Genomic DNA, 19,675 nt, shown 5'->3' with positions numbered 1-19,675 from the left:
ATATAGGATAGGTAGAAACTAAAGTAATCATTTATCAGTGAAGAGATCTAAGTATGCTAGGACATAGATTGCAAGTCTTCAGATATGACAGAAGAGTGAGCAAAAGATGTAGTAAGGAACTTAGGATACTGATCTGAGATTTTGGTTTTCTACAGTAAACTTAAATTTGTTCTGGTTGCTAGGATTCTTTTCATTCTCTATATAATATTCTGTGCCCTCTTCCCTGGTTTTGTAGCTAGGCAGACTCAAGGCATCAACAGGGGTGTAAGCTTTGCTTGCAACAGCAGTGATTATCTTGGAAACATGGATGTGACCTTTACCTAAATGCCAAGGTTAATAATACAGAAATACCTGAATGATCTTTGAAATTAAATGTGTCTCTATATATTTACATTTTTAGAAGTATGTGGAAAATAACTACGTAATATTTTCTTGTTTTTTAAAAAAAAAGTAATGAAAATATTCACACATGATATTTTGACTGAGTCTCTGAATCCATATATGCTTGCTAGTACAGCAGTGCATGTGATTGTATCAGCTTTGATTTTTTCTAAATATATACCTGAACAAGGATTTTGCGGGATTTAAAACACCAAATGAAGGAAGACAAAAACTCTTTCTGGTGTCCTAACATTTGATGCTGATTTAATTTTGCATTAAGGAAAATGAAAACCTACAACAAAACCATGGTTTACTTTTAAGAAGAATTTTTTAAAGGTCTTAAGGAGTCTCTCTAACATTTTCAGTTGCACATTAAGACTGGAGAAGAGTGCTTAGTAATTTGAATTTGTAAGTAGGACAGTACAATTGACTTAATTGCAGTTGTTCCTATAAATGGGGATTTGACAGGTTTTGGTCTTTAATCAGCAGAGAGGACAGTGTAATTTTGTGTACTACACAGATGTGAATTATAAGCACACTAAGGTCTAATCTTTCAAGTTGCCTAGTGCCTCATCAAAACTCTTTTCTCTGTATTGCAGTAACTGCAATACTGTTCAGCAACTTGTAAAATAAGCCTCAAGGAGAGCAGTGGGTTTTCTGATTTTGAAAGCCTCATCGTTTGTTTGACAAGGATTTAAAGTTTTTTTTTTTCCTCAAAATCTGACAGTTCTGTCCTCTTGTGATTTGACACTTGCACACAAGATACAGAAGAGGGAAGCAGTGTGTGGGAGCTGAAGTTTGTTAGTAATCAAACTAGTTGTTTCTTTCAGACATAGCATAATCTTATTGCAGAGTAATGTTTGTGCAATTTATACATCCCTCTGTAGTCAAAGTTGTTCTTAAGTATATAAATGCTTAGAGGCATCTGTGCATACATGTCTGCTAATATATAGCATATGCATATAAATGCAGCATAAAAAAAGGCAGTAGCTCTACCTAATATATTACAATACTGTTGGACTCTTTCCACAGCTTTAAATGCAGTCATGATTTTATCCAGCCATTGGAAAAGTGTGTGTAATTCATAACTACGTCTTCCTTTAACACTAATTCCTTATCCTTTGGCTCCGTAGGAATTGTTTAAAATGCAGCTTTACCGATTGAAATAGTCATCCTACTTCCAAGTAACCAGATATCTTCTAGATCTCCCGGTGCTGTTTTGGGGGTATTTCATTCTTTATCAGTCCTCACCCCTTTTTTCGAAGTGACTTTTTAGAAGAAGAAGTATCTCGATACGAAAAAGCAAGAAGCGTCAGTGCTTGCCAGAAGAAGTTTGCTTCCCACCCTCTCCCTTACCTTGCACTCCTGGACTATAGAAATCCTGGGTCAGCTATTGCTCCATGGTGCGAGCGAGGCGTTGAGCTGTAGCATCAGAGCTGTGAGCATTCCAGCAGTCCCACTAAACAATGAGAGATAGGCTCTTTGCATGCCCCAAGCCTATGGAGCATTACGTCATTGCCTAGCCATATAAGGCGCTCCGTGTTGTGCAGACTCGTCGGGTATGACTGGTGTACTTTAGTGATAGCCAGAACTTAAAAAGCTCATTAATGTGTTCTGGCTCCAGCTGACGCTCGGGGCTGTGTGAAATATTTGTCTACTAGTTCATGGCCAAGAAGAACGTGTGGAAGGTTTGGGTTAGGGCAGCTCCTTTTATTGATAATGGAGTTGTTAGAAGTTGTTAGCTGATTAGTTATCATGTTTTCCACTTAGTCTCACAGCCTAGAATTTGAGAAGGGAAAAATTAAATTCCAGGTCATCTCCTGTAATTAGCTGTTCTAAGGGAGGTTTTTTCTGACTTTTTTTATTTTATATGACAAAAGCTGTGAATTTAGCTGTGCCCCTCTGAGGGTGATATGAACTTTGAGCCTTCTTTTTTTTTTTCTTTCTGTAAAGAGTTGGGGTCCTCAGAGGGTAGTATTTTATTTCCTGATGATGTAACTACAAAACAATTCTCTTAAGTGATGATGGGAAGGCCAGATGAAATCTGATTTTTTTTTTTTTCTCTTCAGTGTTTTTCCAACAAAACCCTTTCCTTTTCGTATATTTGTGCTTCAGCTAACACAATTAAGCAGTCCCAACAACTATTTTTAGTAAGAAGGTCTTAAATAAATGAGTCTTTTGTTTTAATATTTAGAAAAGAGGCAGGAAGCCAAAATAGGATTTAGATTGAAGAGCTGAAAATCTATCTCTTGTATTCCCTGTCCTTCAGTGTACACCCTCAATAAACATTGAGAACACAAAGAAGAAATACTTGAAATAGGCACAGAACTTGTTGAAATCCCACTAAGGGTTAAATTAATGAGACAGTTGAAAGGCATTCTACACTATTTTGTGCAGCTCTGTTAAAGTTGGTGCATCCACATTTCATTTATTTGCAGCATTTGAATTTTAGTCTTCAGGTAAACTTTGGTATGGCTTAAGCTGTCCTAGTGCTTCCTTTTTGTGTGTGTTAGTATACTTGAATATAATTCTAACATAAGCCAGTTTATTTGGGGGATGTTGTCTGTAGATATGAAGATAAATTACGATTAAAATGTTTGCTTTTCATTGAAAAGACAGACTCTCTTAGATTCCTTGCACATATTTACCTTGAATGGAGCCTGAAAAAAATACTTAGTTTTTAGTTGGAAAATTTCAGCCAGCCCTTTGCACTGTGGTTGGGTAAAGACTTACTCAGAAGTGTGCTACTTGTGTGTACACATGATCCCACTTGTAAGTTTCTGAGGAAGTTCAGATTTGTATGCTTGATTACAAAACTTCCAGATCTCTTTAGTAGTGCAGTACCTGTATCTTGACCCTTCCAACATGGTTTCAGAAATAATTATATGAATATACCAATGGATAGACCGGTATAATATTTTATTTCCTGTGTTTTGGGGAACTAACATTTTGTATAGTTTTTCTCAAAAGCATTATGCAAGTGTAGATTATTTGAATTACATAAAAACTCATCGAGGTGATCTTGGTAAAAGCAACATTAAGTTGACTTCATCTTCAGCTACAAACTCACCCTTTCTGCTGGACTCTGTTTTAGAAGAAAGGACAACTGGAGGTGCAAAGATACTGTCTTAGAGTAGGCTGTGGAGGATGCTGCATCCAGTTAAGATTTGAAGGGGGGGGGGGGGGAGAGTCAGGTAAGTAGATCTGTGGAATGTATGTGGGAATTAAATGTGCATGCATTTCTTTTTACGTGTTTGTACAAGCATACAAATGCTTACAGTGAATACAGTGAAAACTGCTGTTTTTGTATTTTAGTTGGTTCCCTTTGCAATTGTGGGGTATTTTATTGCATCTTCCCCTTCACCTGCGCAGAACCTGTCTCTCTAGTCTGTCTCAATATGAAAATCTGCAGTTTTGTCCACCCACATTGAAACAGTTGTTGTAGACCATAAACAGCTTTGAAGGGGAGGACTTCTCAAGAGCTGGTAATCAAAAATCCATCCTTCCAGCCCAGTTCTGCTGAGGAACGCAGCTGAGGTAGTGGTAGCAATAAATTTATTGGAAGTCTGGGGGCAGGCTAGAGCTGGGAATAGGGAATGCAAGTCCTCCAGTTTTTAAGTCTGTGTTTGTATCTGGGGATGACCAAAGTATGAACTTCTAGTTTCTTAATTAATTCTCCTTTGCGATACAAAAATACACATCTGTGACCTTCTGCAAAACAGCTTTATCAAAGAGCATCAGCTAAGTGTGTAATGGCCTGACTTCCTTCTCTTGTATTATAACAACTTAGTAAAAGTACAACTTAAAAAAAGTACTATTCCAAGCTCTGTTGAAGAACTATATAATTGAAATTCCGGGTTTTGGGTTACTATAGCATGAAAAGTATATTTATATCTGAGGCAACACATAGTGTTGCTGAGAAGCCTTCTTTTACTGCTTGATTACAGTGCCTTCCAGTATCTGTAGGTGGAATCCTGGCACTGGTAACCTGCGCTAAAGAAAAAAAAAAAAAAGCCTTTGGGCAAGAACATATGCCTGTCTTATTCTCCATTGCTCCCTAAAATCAGCTCAGTTTCCTTAGTTACTAGACATACTTGTTCAGCATTGGTGTATTTGCAAGTATTGTGACAACTGAAGAAACTTTGGATCATTTGGTGCATCCCTGACAAAGCAAGGCTGCTTCCTGCAGCCTGCTTGTGGTGGCTTTCATCTAGTCTCTGCTTATCACTACCTATTGTTAGTTGTGCCCACATTCTCTCAGGATTTTACTTTGAAAAAAAACAGAAGCTAGAAAGGTGGAAGATTGTAGCAGGCAGGGAAAAGAAGGGCAAATAAGCTAAAAGACTTTGAGGCTGTTTTTAGACTTTATCTTAAACTCTCTGAATTCCTCCCTTTACTTCCATTGTTAAACTACTTCTCTTTTTTTCCCCATGGCAATTCATAGCAGCAAGTGTCCTTAAACCCATAACCTGTCTATTGCAGAATTTGACCCCTTCCTTTAGCCATTTTGTATCTAAGATAAATAAAGGAAATTAGAACTTGGGCCTCAGTTCAACAAAGCACTTAAATCATAGTCTTGTGTATTGTTGTTGAAAAAGGAAAGGACTTCAGCATAAGCCTGATTTTAATGATATATTAAAATGCTTGGCTGAATCAGGCTCTTGGTCACATCTCAGGCTTTTCAGATTCTCTGTGGGGTCTGAATTGTTAGGTTACTTTGATATCCTGCAAATAGACATCTATAGAAGTACAAATACTGTCAAAGCTTTTATTAGCAGTTTACATTACTTAAAACCATTTGCTTTTTTGGAGGTGGTCTGCTAAATCTTTGCAAGTAATACTGGGGAACTGAAACGTGCAAGATTGACAAGTTGAATTTTAATGACTTGCCTAATTGGGATCTGATGTTTTATGTTTTAATAACTCATGTGACTTCAAGGATTTTTTTTTTCCACTCTATGCTCAGCCTTGTCTCTGAAATCTGTGGGAGTTTTGACATTAACTCAGTGGAAGAAGGCTCACTCTTAGATTATTTTCTTGGATTGATAGCATCCTGAAAAAAAATCTGTCCAATTTGACTTTCTTATTTCTAGCATTGTGATTGGCTATCTCTTAGATTTCATTAGTAAAGAGTACTTTAGTGTTTTATATCCTTATGCATAGATTAATTTCTGAATATTACAAAGAGAAATATAGAGGTTATTATGGCTAAGTGATAGTCTGAAATGCACTGACAACTGATAAATTCCATGTGGAAGGCAAGGGAGAGAAGCAGTGAAAATTCTAAAGATAACGTTCTTTAGATTCATGTGTCTTTTACTATGGACCATGGACGGAAAGAGATTCATATCTTCATTACTGTGTGTTTTTAATTTTTTTGGCAGCCGGAAGAATTATTTTCCCAAACTCTCCTATTGTTTGTAGATTCTTTTATTCTCCTTTTTTTTGCAAATACAAATAAAACTCCTAGCTAAATATTAGGTATAATTAGATCCCTTTTTGTCGGGCACTGCCTTAAGAAGTTGATGACTGCACCTTTTAACTATTAATGACTTCTCTCCTAAGGAGAACTGGCAAGCGCTCCCTGTTTCCTCATGAGATGGCTTCCTCTTGTATATTTGACCAAGATAATTTTTTAAGAAAAGATATTTTTTTTTTTGCACAGCACAACTGTGCACAATATTGTATTTTATTAAGCAGTTTGGGCTTGGAGGTTTGTTTTGCTTGTGGTGTACAGCCCTGAGAATTTATTACTCCTTGCCTCCCCAGTATGCCTATTTGGGCTATTTCTGGAAGCATGACAGCCATTTCAGTATTAATGCAATAGCACAAGTGAGTTGTAATCATAATGAAGACACTTGTGGTGAGGTACTTCAGAAGACACAAAGTTCCATGTCTGTGAACATGCTTGGAAGTAGAACACATTTTAAATGTTGGTCTTTAGTCATTATCGCTCAGAAAAAATATTCAACACTGTGTAATTAGTTGCCTACTTTTCTTCATTCATCTCCTTTGAAATTCAGTCACAGCAGGGTTCTTGTAGAACTTCAGGGAAATGGTGTTGACAGAAACATTTTGAGCTTCAAGTTTCACTCCACATGAATTCCTGTCTCAGATCTTTTGTATGTGTTAACCTAAGCTGTGAATTCAGTCATTTTGTTCAAAGTGATCAGACCTCTTTCTGAGCAGTTTAGTTCTTGTTTGAATAATCACCACACAGGTTTGAGTGAAGTTGACTCAACTTCTTGCACAGACATGTATTGAACCTGGTGTCAGTGGAGGATGTTTCTTTCAAAGCTTTGATGCAGATGGAGGTGAAGAAGTAGATCAAGTTACTGCAAGTTCCTTTGGTTCCTCTGTATCACTGACCATCTTTTTCTTTCACATCTGTTGTTTCTTCAGTTGTTGCTGGGTGATGCTGTTCTACCAGTGCCTTGGAGTGTGAAGTCCAGCACACAGAAGGGATTTAGCTTTCAGTGTGTTTCTTAGAGGTTAAAAGTTTTGCAGAAGTTACTTGAGGCTGTGGTCTTTTTTGAAAGCACAAGCTTGTGAGGCACACACTTAGGTGACTGTGGACTTGAATGCAGCTTAGAAACTGTAAGAAGATTAGCTGGAGACGTTGACATTATACATAGAGGATTATGAAGCTGTCATACTTCTTTTCCTTTTTAGTGGTTTTTAGAGAGAATCCAGCATAAAAAAAGTATTGCAGGTCTTATGTTTCATTGTTATAATTCTCTTGAGTAGGCTTCTCTTGCCTCCTACAGATTAACTCGGTGAAAATATAGCTGTTAAAGAGCTTATCTGAAAGGCAGTAAGGTTGTAGAAGAATGACTGTGGATGCTAAGGAAGGCAAACTTTGCAAGAAGAGGAAGTATTTTTGTTGGGCTTCCAGCAATAGGTGAGTAAAACACAAACATGCTCTAGGGCCCATTTGCAGTTCTTTGGGTTTCTGGATGCTGGCACTTCCGTTATGAAGCCTGTCTATTAAAAGACATTTTTTCTGCCTTGATAAATCATGTCCCACTCTCTCTCCCCCTTCCTCCTTCCCTTCCCTCCCCCCACCTTAGGATTCCTGGCAAAAATACATTTTGAAAGGTTTTCCTTATTCTCTGTAATTTCAGTAGCCATATGCTAGTCCCTGTTTAAAGCACAGTACTTGAAATTAATGGTGATTTTGATACTTGTTAAAGGAATATGAATTGAAATAATTCAGAGGCGAATATATCCTATACAGGCTGTTTTAGACTGTGGGTTCCTAGGGGTGTAGTGTAACTTGTAGAAATTGATCCCTTTGGGATTCAGAATTGCTGAGCTATCTGATAGATTCATAGTTTGGAAATTTGACTGAGTTGTGTGGTTCAACTCTCTAGTCTGGAAAAGTATTTACAAAATTTCATGATCTCCTAGTGTGTAGTCACATGTAGCTCTTTGTGCTAGTCTTGCCCATAGCAGGTACTGTTCAAGAATTCTCTTGGTCTTGGGGAAATGTATTTAGCAGACTCAGACACTCCATAGCTCCAGAGTCTGCAACAAAAAAAAATTCACAAAACCCTTGAGTGAGGAAGGGGAACAAATACAAAAGGGTATTAATCTGGCTTTTTTTTGTGGCAGCCTGCCTGAGACATGTCAGCATTAAGAACCGTTGCCTTAAACTCAGCACTACTAAATCTGTGTCATTATCTGGGAACACTTTTATTGATCTCATGTCTCTGAATGTTATGTCAACAGAATGGACTATTACGAAGAAAGTCTTTCAGAAGATGAATGCTTGAATAAGGTGCAGGTTGCTTCATGCTTGAAAATTCTACTCAAGCACAAAGTAGTGATTTAAGGAAATTCTCTTCCAGCGCCTAGAGAAAAGACAAATTCCTTTTTTATACCTAAAAATCTTATGCTCTTTAAACAGTCTTCCCTGCAACCTGCCTCAGTGCTCTATGGTCTGCTTGATTTTGTGGTGTTTTTTTTTCAGTTGTTGGATACTGTATTTTTGATCTGTTTTCTTCAGTTACCTATTTTTAGTTGTAAGGATAAAGTTTCTGTGCCTTTCAGTGTTGCTTCCCTGTGGTAACTTAGTTTAGAGAATTCTGGCAGAGCATCATTTCTGGCTTCTGTTTGCTGTGGCTAGTAAACTCAGAAGCTCATAATACAAAGATTAATATTACTTAGATAAATTAGATAAAAGATAGTTACAGTCCATACAAAAGTGTGTATGTTAAGTGTGTGATGATGAACTGTGTAGAATTGATTAAATGTAGGCATGTATTAGATTCTTTCCTGTAGTGATGCAGTTTCTTATAAGAGAAATCTTGAGGTAAAGTGGCTTCTTCCACTATGAAATCCTATGGTGGATTTGTTAATTGTTAATAATTTAACTTGTAAGCAGGCTGTGTTATTACTCAGGAAAAAAAATTAAGCCGATTTCTTAAATGGGCATGTGATTTCAGGTTGTTCTCTTCTGTATCTTTGTAATTTAGCATTTTTTTTCCTGTCAAGGGTAGTACAACAAAATGTCATAGGCCTTTGTACTCTTAGGTGATGCTATAGAACAAAGATTTAAGTATGGTAAATTTGTAAAAAACGTTTGGGTTGCTCCCCATGTGTCTTCCCTCTCCCCTCCACAGTAAATACATAACTGTATGTATAAGTTAATATTTGTGCATAACTCTGGCCAGTAACAACAGCAGAGGGAGAAAAGCAATTCTAGTTCCTGCAATATGGTACTTATGACAGTACTTGCAACCTTTTGTGGAAGGTGACACTACTATTTACTTTAACTTTTAAAGTGATACATAGAGAAGTGTATGTATTCCATGTATGATAAAGAGAGGCCTAGGACTAGAAATCGCAAAAGAATAATTATTTTCTGAACCCCTAATGTATGTTTTGTTGGTTAAGACACAGTTGTGCATGACCTCTTAGAATGTGGTTCAGGTTGGCTTTTAGTACTCTAAGGTGTCTGTGTTTTGGGACACATGATTTTTTAGTTTTTTTTTTTTTGTTTTGTGCTTTGCATTTTTGTTAACCTTATTTTTCTGATTTTATTTGCTTGTATTTCAGAATCCCTATGGTAGATGAGCAAAGGCTATTCTCACATAAAACAAACCAGTCTGCTTTCCTATTGCTGCTGAGTAGAGGAGTATGCATGGATCCAACTCTACTAAAATAGGAGTTACTTTGCTAGAAGCCTATGGTGTGTCCAGAGTGATATAACGTTATGCAGGGCTTGACAAGAATAAACATTTTATTTGGGAGTTACAAAATGCCTTTGACCTTGGGGCTTGGGAATGTCAGTGGAGCCTTGGAGCCTTAACTTGTCAGCTATCCATGTATATCTGCATCAGTTCAAGTCATGCCCCAAAGATGTTGCTATGTATAGTTTGCTCAGTGGCCAGTGTGATGGGTGGCTAGCATTCTTGGAGCAGTTCTGATGGGGAGTAGATATCCCTGTAGCAGAAACACTCATGGCTCAGAAGCTTGTACAAACCCTTATCAGTGGCTTCGCTCAGGAGAGAGGGCCAGAGTGGGTTTGAATTCTGAAATTCCTCAGACCTTTTGGGAACTGCTCTGTATAATTTGTATATGTGAATGCACACAAAGGAGTTGTGGATACTTCTGAAGCTCTTACGGACAATGGTTCCAATGGGTTTTGATTTCTTCCAGCTAGTTGTTCTTTAGAAGTGACTGTGGGCTGTTTGTGGTACCTTGGCTTTAAATGCCGTACCTGTATGTGTTCCACGTGTATTGATATCAGAAAATTGGGGTTGTTTACCAAACTTTGACTCATTAATTTTGCTTCAGTATTGCAGAATATGCTTTCTTGGAAGCATCTTCTCTATTTTAGGTATTTCTCAAAAGCAGGAAAGTGGCCTATTTTTGGCAGTGAATTCCTACAGGCTTCAGGAAATAACATTAGTATCTTAAGTAATTCAAAAGGAAGATGGGAAATCATGTTTGTGGATCCTTTTGCAAGTATAATAACTTGTTTCTTTTCATAACTGCAGGGGAACAGGGAGACCAAATCAATCACCCTGTGCAGTTATGTTTTGGTTTATTTGTTTATTTTTTAAATTTTATTACTTTAACTACTTCACTAGACATTAACAAGCCTTTTCTGTTCTTTTGCTATTCTGTGCTCATCTCTGATTTTTAAGTGCATCTTGGAGCCAGAAGCAATGAAAGAGGCTAACTTTTGTCAGGTGATGTTCCCATTTGCCGTTGTCATGTTAAAGGAAGAAAATCCATGACAGAATTATTGGAAGGTGGAGGGAGGACTGCGTGAAGATACCAATGTCTGATGAAGTGGCTGTGAAGGAATGATTAAAAGGCGTTTTTAGCATTTGTACTGGAATACAGGAAGGCTTATGGTTGCACTTTTTTCCCCTGGGGAGGTAAATGGGAAAGGGAGATGGTCCGGAATCAGGAAGTAGCCCACACAGAGTGTTAAATGCATGCTTTTTACTTTGCATTAATCTGAGTTTAGAAAGGAAAATGTCAGTGTCTTGCATTTCTGCATGGACTTATCTTAGGAATCTTTTATTTCAAATAGGGCCAATTTATTGCTGTCAATTGCATGACATTGAGGATAATGAAAAGGGTCACCTCTTTCACAATAGAAAAGAATGTTCACTTTGCTCTCCATTAGAGCTTTGGGCTTGATTTGTTCGTCTGTCTTAATTCTTCTGACCCTGACATTGTTTTGTCTTTCTCACTATTCATAGTAACCTCATCAGCAGTTTGAGTTGATAATAGAATTTTATTATTATATTGTGTGATTCTTCCAGTGAATATTTGAATATTTTACTTTCAGTAACCTTTTTTTCTCTTTTAAAAAACACTTCTTCATTGACCTCTGAGATAAAAAAGCTGCTTTATATAAAGCTGCATAAGGGGACAGTCTTTTAAAAACTGTATGCGTATGTGTGCATGGTCTTATGACAGGCATAGGCTGTCACTGTTTCTACACTGATGAACAATGAACCTGCTGGGTGTGTGTTCACTTGCAACATTTGAATGTCAATCTCAAGTTAAACACCTTCATAACACTTAAGCTATAGGTGCATTGATATGAGTTGGATTTCACATATAACTTTTAAGAATTGCACAAATCTGGCGTGTGTTCTTTTGACAGCTGCCTTTTGGGCATATACATTGATTAAAGTTATCTAGAAAATATTTTTCATCTTCTTACTCATAAATACAAGTTGGGAGAGGATTTTTTTTTTTTTGAGAATGTATTAACTTTAAATGAGGGTGAAGAGGGTGAAGTCGGTTCTGTTTTTTTTTTTTTTTTTGTGTGACTAGTTCTGAAGAAGATTGGTTCTGGTTTTGGCTTTAGAAAGTTTGTAAGATCTGCAGAGCAAACAAGAAAGGGAGACACAGCTCTCCAGCAACTGAATGGTTCAGACTGAAATGTACTTAGGATTTTGAATTGTGTGGTTCACAGTGCACATGCTCAGATGTTTTGTTACTTACAGAGTAGCATTACATCATCTTACTTGCAAAGTCACTATGCTGTAGTTGTCTTTACATCCAAAAGAGGCCTCAAGTGGGATATCAAATATCCGCATTACATAATCAGAGCAAAGTCTTTATTGGTTGATTGCACCCTTAGGGTGGGATGCTAAATGGCAGTCGCATATGGAAGATGTAATTGTGCAAAATTAACCATTTCCTAACCATTCTATCAACAACTATGAAGTGAAATAATAGACGGGGGATGGGATTTGCTTGGGAAGGATGTAGCTGAAGAAAGTAAGATTGTAAATTCGTTAAGGGTTTACCTTCTTTCTGTAAATGTACTTAATTGAATTGGAACAAACAAAAAGAGTACCTTTTAGACCAGAAGATGTATTTCAGTAAAAAGACTGACTGAAGCCAAGGCCAAGGATTTTGCTCCTCAATTCCCATTTTGCCTGCTTCTAGACTAAGGTATGAGTCATCAATATTGAGTTTGGTTTTGAGATATATTTGCTGAAGAGTGGGAACCTTTTGGTGACTTTTTTGTTCATGTACCTCTCCCGATGTGTATTCAGCAATAATAAATTTGATTTGGTCATTTCACAGAATCCCCCAGTTCTCCAGTTCAGTTCCAGGTAGTCAGTGCTCACTTAAATTCTTGAAATTAGATACTGGTTTTGAAAGTGTTGGCCTCACTATAGTCATCTTGATACTTCAAGGACAACTGGGGTCTAAGTGAGTGTAATACTGAAGATCCTCAAGTAGGAAGGCAGGCATGTACTTCAAAGACTTATTTAAAACTCCGTTGTATTTTTATCCATTTGCAGTAGACAGTGTAGTTCTTAGACTGTCTTTTTTTTTTTGGGTCATTCATCCATAGAACAGCCATGGGTGGGTACTCAGTATGCTTAATTCATATAGTTAATATTAAAATCTTTGAAATAAATGAATGCAGCTTCCAACTGTTACCCACTGGATGGACAATAGGTGACGGTCAGCATCATACCAGCTTGCTTTACCTTTACTTATCAGTAGTTCTGCTTAAGAAAGTTTGTGTACAAATGTGACATTTTCTCCCTAATGGTTATTCATGTAGAGATTCATGAGATTTCTCTCTTTGGCAGCAGAGCTTGCATGTGACTTTCCTGCCTTTTGGCCCCTCCTGCTTAAGCCTGAATATTCCTTTTTCTGCAAAGAACCCAAGAACTTTTTCATCCCCTCACTAACAGTGGGTTGTTTGAAGCTTGTTGGGTCCCAGTAGTTGCTGCTTTACCCTGCTGACTGTTCCTTTTCCTTATGCGCTTTTTAAAGAAAGTTAGAATTTAAAAACAACATTAAGCCTGTTGTAGGGCCCTTTTCATGTTAGTGATGGAAGTGGTGAGGATTTCTTCACTTTTCATCACTGAATCAACAGAAATATGGGGGTCTGAGATGTGCTCTAGTATATTCCTGTTTGTCAAGAAATACACTAATTGCTTTTTAACTTCCAGAAAAGATGAGGTTGATACCAGTTAAGACAGAAGTCTGTGGCACTAAAGAGGAATAAGAACAGCATAACATCATTTCACTTTGCAGCCACTGTGCTAGAATGAGGGAAAAGTGTTGCTCTGCATGAATTGCAGTTGGTTTCATAGGGCACGTTGGAAGTTAACAAACATGATAACCCAGGATAACGGTTACATTTAAAAACTAGGGAAAAATAACCAAGCATGTCCAGGAAGAGTCATTAGATAACAAAACATAGTGTAAAAGTAAGACACATTGCAGAGTTTCCATTCTAGCATAAACCCATGCCTTTAAGCAACTAACAGTGACTGTACAAAATGAAAAATATACCAGGTTTCAGGCTGTGCATTGTTACTGGTTTCATTATGCTCTTTGAGAATTTAAATGGAGACAAAAGCTAATTCTTTGACCTCCAATTGTGTAATTTTTTGGCATTAAATATACGGTTCCACTTTTTTTTTTTTTCTTGGAAAGCCTGTGCCTGTATATTCTCACATTAAAAAGAAACAAAAACCCTTACAAAAACATGCCTCCCAAAACCCAAACTGAAAATAAAAATCCTGTCCGGTATTATCACATGGCAATTTTGATGCTGATAATTAATGCAGGAGCATGCAAAAAGAAAATAGTGAAGGTATTAGTTTTATTTAAACTCAGTTTAGTAATGCTTTTTATTTCACAAAAGTTGGTGGTGGTTTTTTTTTTTTGGTAACTTCTCTTGATACTATCCAGCACACCTACTTTTGCACTGTTTGTCATTGACTCCTTCTTAAAACACTGACTTAAACGTGATTTAAAATAAACATTTCTTGATGCACTAACTTCCAGTTACCCATGTTTAACTTTATCAAGGTTGAAAGGTAGCTGCAGGTATCAGTTTCAGTGAATAGTTTTTTTTCTACTGAGTTATTAGAGTGCTCAAGATACTGGTTCATCATGGAACTCAGCTGGATTTTCAGGGTGCTGGAAGAACCACTCTCAGGAGCATGGATGCCCTGGCATATGGGAATTTAAGTCATCAAACTGCTTTTTGGTTGTTTGTGCATCCTGTTTTTTCCCTCCATTCATCTTTTACTGATTTATTCCTTCCCCCACCCTGCTCCATCCTTTGAAGAATTATGTGCATGACTTTGTCTTTCGTAGTCTTCTCTTGAGGAGAAAAAGAAGACCACAGGTAGTACTATAGATGCTTTTTGGGATCTGTTGCTCTGGAACTGTGATGTGTGCACCTAGGCTGACCCTAGGAAGCAAGAATTGCAGGGAGAGAGGCTGCAAACCACTGGTAAACTGAGTAGTGAGTTTACAAGAAAAGAATGTTGGATCACCAGTGTTGATGCGTGGGTAAGCAATTCACAAAAGAATCCTCCATCTGGAAACTGAAAGGAGAAAAAGTTTATTTAAGGTGGCCTTTTAAAAAAAAAATAAAATTGCTGCTCTGGTCGATGGCTGCAGCTATATATTTTGCAGCATGAGTCATGGATGGCTTTATAGTTCTACATCCCCTTGCATAGGAGGAATAAACTTTGGAGAAGAGGAAGTTAAGAGAAAACAGAAGTGTGAATAACTGCTAATGGTGTGCTCTCTGGCTCCATTCAGTCTGCCATTTCATCATATATGAAGGGGGTAATTCAGAGATTCCTTTCTTGGCACGTAAGTGGCAACATATGTTTGAAACAGTGAGTGGAAACTGTAGGAAAAAGATGACAGGCATATGGCAATAGGAAGGCAAGGGAAAATTTGTTGCCCTAATGTTAGCCACATAATTGGTACACTTAACTTCTGAGGGACTGATTTATTTAAAGACAAAAATGTGTGCTCCATTTATTCAGGTTTTCTGTATGTAGCGCATATCTTGTAGCTCCTTCATAATGTCTGTCCAAAGAGCTCTCTCTCAGGGAGTGGAAGGTGATGTGAGAGGTTCAGAGCCTTTCTGCCAGGGAATAGAGGGAGAAATCGATGCAAAAACACAAACCTGCCTTCATTCATATTTTCATTTTAAAAGAGGAAAAACTGAAAGCCTCCTATTTTCTAATATTCAGTTTTGTGGATTTTTTTTACCATGTTAAGTTAGCAAGAATGTTTATGGCTTAATACAATTTAAGATTTACTGCTTAGTAAAAAGAATAGCTGTCCTGGAAACAGGCGTCATGTGAAATAGTGCAAAGTACATGTTGAGGAAACCTGTTAACTGTAGTCCTAGAAGTATTTCTGCCCTGTGCACACAACTGTAAGCAGACTATGTGATGTGGGGAAAACATAGGTACCTCTTTCTGTTACCCGAGTTAATTTTGTGCCTCCGGTTAAATAATCAGTTTCAAGTGAGAGTGTTGGGAAGGTCAGAATTGAATGTGGTCCTATAGGGCTTCTGTTTTGTAACTTACTTGGCCTGCAGCTGAGAATTGTTCAGTCTAGAGAGTAATGTTCTCAAAAAATGCTTAGGAGGAAAGCAGTTGGTTTTCTTTCTATTGAAAAATGATTTATCAAAACCTGTGAGAATATCTCCCACCATATTTGCTTTCAGAAGTATGGCCTCTTTTCCGAAGAGTGGTGGGGCCCTTGGAGAACTGTAACTCGGCAACTGATCGGTCATGTTATGGCCTGTACTCTGTGGGGATCTTAATCCCTGCATGGAAAAGGAAAATTGACTAAATGACATTTTAATTTTGTTCAGTCTTCTCTCTGACCTTTCCTGGCTCTGGGATTTTATGGTCTAGTAGTTTAATTTTGAGATGGTAAGCCCTATGTGAGATTATAAAGAAAAACTAATCTGTAAATTGGTTATATTATGCCAGCAAACACAGTTTATTTTCAGGAGGAGGACAGATGCTTTTACAATCTTACTTAAATTTGGAAAGTTTGCTGGGTTGGACTTCTAAAAATAGATAAAAAGCCAGCTCTAGCTTTTTTTTTTTTTTTTTATTAAAGCCCTCCATAATTAGTACTGTGTCAACAACTAACACCCTGAAAACTTGAGAAATCTGAGCTAATTTCTTTACCAGAGTAAATGAAATTACAAATACTGTCAGCAAAAGGAAGGAAAACAAATGTTTCAAAAGGAAACCTATTTATTTTGTTTTGATTGTCACCCATGTTAGCAAAAACCACGAAAATGCATCTGGAATTTGTAGAAATCCATGGAGTAAGTTAGGGGTTTTTTTTCTTCCTTTTTATAAATATGTGGTGGAAAACCTGTTCTTCTCCCTTTTTGTTTTTTATCAACAAAAATTAATAATGTATGACTTTTTTTTTGAGGAAAGAGGAGACTTTTTAAAGAAGCTTCTAGAAAATTATTAAATATACTCTATTTGGTAGCTTTGCAAGTCTTATTCTACTAAATTTTAAACTCATTCAGTTATCCCATAGGTTTTTTCCCAGTAAGGTGACTTTGATGGAATCACTTCCATGTGCACAGAATCTTGTAACTAGTTATGTGTGGACTAGAGTGATGCAGGTCAGAAAGGTCAAGGACTTGTATCCTTATTGTGGAGCCCTGCCTCCTAAATATGAATTGGATTTGTAGAGCGCATTTTAAGAAAGTTGGTCCTTCTGCTCATTTGAGTTCCAGTTTCTTAAGGTCTTTTCCAGCCCTAACTGTTCTATGATTCTATGAGAGTGTAACTGTTAAGGAGTTAACTACGTTTCATATCATAAACTATCCAGTCATTGGAGTTTTTCCTTGAGTTGGCCATGATACCAGCATAAAATGCTGTGAGGATGTGTCCTGTTTGAGGTGGAATTTTTTGCCTCAGTATGTTCGTTGACACATATTAACTAATGGCCACTGTCATGTGACAGAGTAGAATCAGTGCATGGCTCATACAGCTTTGTATTCCACCACCATAAAACTGCAGTTACAACATGTGACACTTTTATGGTGTGAGAAACTCCAAATGGCTTCTGCCGCCTCTTTACGCAATAGGGTTGCAGCATGTCTGTGTGCCATGACTGGCAGCCATCCTGCTGAAGAGCAAATTTCAAACGGATGTATGTGGGCTGCCTGCTGGACATGGAGCACATGTGCACGGGTGGTTATTTCTTATGTAATGCCAACAACCTTTTCAGCACAAGTGAACTCATCCTTTTTTCCTCTTCCTTTTTACATGTCCAACAGTGACTCTGCTTCTGGATGTTACTTCAGTCCCCTGAAGTAATGAATGCTGGATGAGAGCCAGTGGCTGCTGCCATCCCTCCATGACTGAAGGCTAAAATCTGTACTTTTATGCCACCAGGAGTCTTACCTTCTCCTAATACAATGACTTATCCTTCTCTAGATCATCTGAGCTTTAGGAACTTGTTCTTACTGGACCTGCCAATTAGTTGCCCTATAGCAGTTGCTCCATTTTTTTTATGAGCCCTTGGCTGCTCAAAACATATTTTTGAAGCTTTGAAAAAAGTGTGCAGGTGTGTAGCTCTGACTTCTGAAAATGTGCCCAATTTCTGCCTACTTTGTAGAGAATTTAGGTAGATAATTTTTTCATGTATCAGTGGAGTGATGCTCATGCTCAAGTTCGTGAATACATAATTTTTGAGAAAATTCTGGCTAAGTGTACTCCTCAGAACTAATTCAGGAGCTGGTTTGGATATTTGTTACAAGAGTTGGATGGGGGGGTGTGTGGGAGGGGAAGAAGGGGAGAACTCATTTTCCATGCTCTGAATTAAGATCTGTCTGATGCTCAGTTTTCAGTAGACTACTTTGTTAGTAGTCTCAACTAGTGGTGCTGACAAAATTAGTATCTTCTTACTGTATTAAACTTGTGTTTGTCTGGTTTGCCATCAAGGCACTGGAAGAAAGCTTTTCTGATCCTGGTCTGCCTTTGGCTTCTCAGCACTAGAATTGTGGGGTGTTTTTCCAGAAATGTAGATGTCTCCTTCCCTTACAGACCTGCTGATCTGAAATCCCATTAAATTTGCCACCCAGAATTTGAAATGGAGCAATCTCTTCATGCATTGTCTCTCCCTACCTTCCGTAAGAAAACATTGACCTTTGTGTGATGCATCTTTCTACAGGATATAGGAAGATGTCTAAAGTTCTAATATGTTGTAAGGACAACCACCAATAATTCAGCTGGTTCTAAAAACAGTGGCATGATTACTCAGTTCTACCCTGCCTGCTGTGTGCCATATCTGCGGAGCAGAGGGTATGAGCTATTCTGAGGAGAGTCATAAATTGACTGGTTTCGATATCACAGTAACATTTGGGTTCAGCCTGACTTTTCTAATGCTGAGAAGATGGGATGTTCTCTCAGCTGAGACTTCTAAGGGGGGTTAGATTTGAGCTTCCTCAAAATTTAGAATTCTTTAATTCATAGTGTCACAGATTGGTTTGGGTTGGAAGGGACCTTAAAGATCACTTAGTTCAAGCCCCCTTGCCATGGGCAGGAACACTTCCCACTAGACCAGGTTGCTCAAAAGCCCATCCAGCTTGGCCTTGAACAATTTTGTCTCTTGTCACTGGAGGTTTTGTTGTTTTTTTTTTCTTCAGGCTTTTATTATTATTATTTAATAAAGGCTGTGTAGGTTCACTCTGGTATGAGTTTCTTCTCCGAGTCTTGGGGATCAGTTTTCTTGTTTTCTTCTCCATCCTGGACTGGATTCCTGCTGCTGTTGTAGAGTCTTTTCTATGTTGAAATTTTGCCTAAAGATGATTCAGAATTGCATACTCTGAAGAGCTCTCTGGATAAAGAGTCAACAAGTCTAATGCTTTTGGGGCTTTATTGCAAATGATAATTTGGAGTTTGTAAATATTCTAAGAGGAGGATGCAACATGATTAAAGTTGAGACCCTATGTAAATATTAGTTTTTTTTAAAGTTTGGAATGTTTTCTGTTGCTATTTTATACCATTTCCTTTTAAGCAGAATGTTTATATGTTTAACAAAGATGTAAACTCCTAGGATGTTAGCTAATTAGTGTGGAGAAATTAAAGTGTATAAAAATAGCTCACATGTACTCTAATGAATTAAATATTTCAACAGTGTAAATAGATGACAGTTATCGAAACATTTGAGCTCATGGTTAGCAGGCCAGGAATTTTACATTTCTGGTTGATCTGCCCTCCCCCCTCCAGGCATTGCCAACACCTTTTCCTTTGCTTCATTCCCCTGCTAGGAATCCCAAGCATCCTAATTTAATTTTTTCATATTCGTTTATGTATTTAGGGCACTAATGACAGCTATTGCCATTTCACAGTGCCTTGGTAATAGAGAATGAAAAGATTGCCTAAGCTAAGTTTGGTAAAATTCACTTTAATATTTCCTAATACTTTTTTGATAATTGCAGACAGAGATTTTCCTGTCTTTTCAGAATGTTACTAAAGAAAATGGAGGTATG

General features: G+C 37.6%; 2 protein-coding genes across 5 annotated transcripts in view; one reads left to right on the top strand and one right to left on the bottom strand.

Annotated features, from left to right (window-relative positions):
- Window positions 1-19,675, top strand: part of CMSS1 (cms1 ribosomal small subunit homolog) — a 250,502-nt gene that overhangs the window by 34,042 nt on the left and 196,785 nt on the right. The gene's annotated exons all lie outside the window — the stretch shown is intronic.
- Window positions 1-19,675, bottom strand: part of FILIP1L (filamin A interacting protein 1 like) — a 207,602-nt gene that overhangs the window by 31,523 nt on the left and 156,404 nt on the right. The window contains exon 1 of one of the 4 annotated variants that reach the window (XM_061453887.1): window positions 1,738-1,911. The exons of the other annotated variants lie outside the window; for them this stretch is intronic. The gene's annotated coding sequence lies outside the window, so the exon portion shown is untranslated. Of the gene's footprint in view, window positions 1-1,737; window positions 1,912-19,675 lie in introns of those variants that run through there. 4 annotated transcript variants of the gene reach the window in all.

The sequence above is a fragment of the Pezoporus flaviventris genome, unplaced genomic scaffold, assembly GCF_033815535.1.
Source record: "Pezoporus flaviventris isolate CSIRO_AGI_PZ_B2104156 unplaced genomic scaffold, CSIRO_AGI_Pfla_v1 ptg000015l, whole genome shotgun sequence".
NCBI lineage: Eukaryota > Metazoa > Chordata > Aves > Psittaciformes > Psittacidae > Pezoporus > Pezoporus flaviventris.
This window is presented reverse-complemented; position numbering and strand designations above follow the sequence as displayed.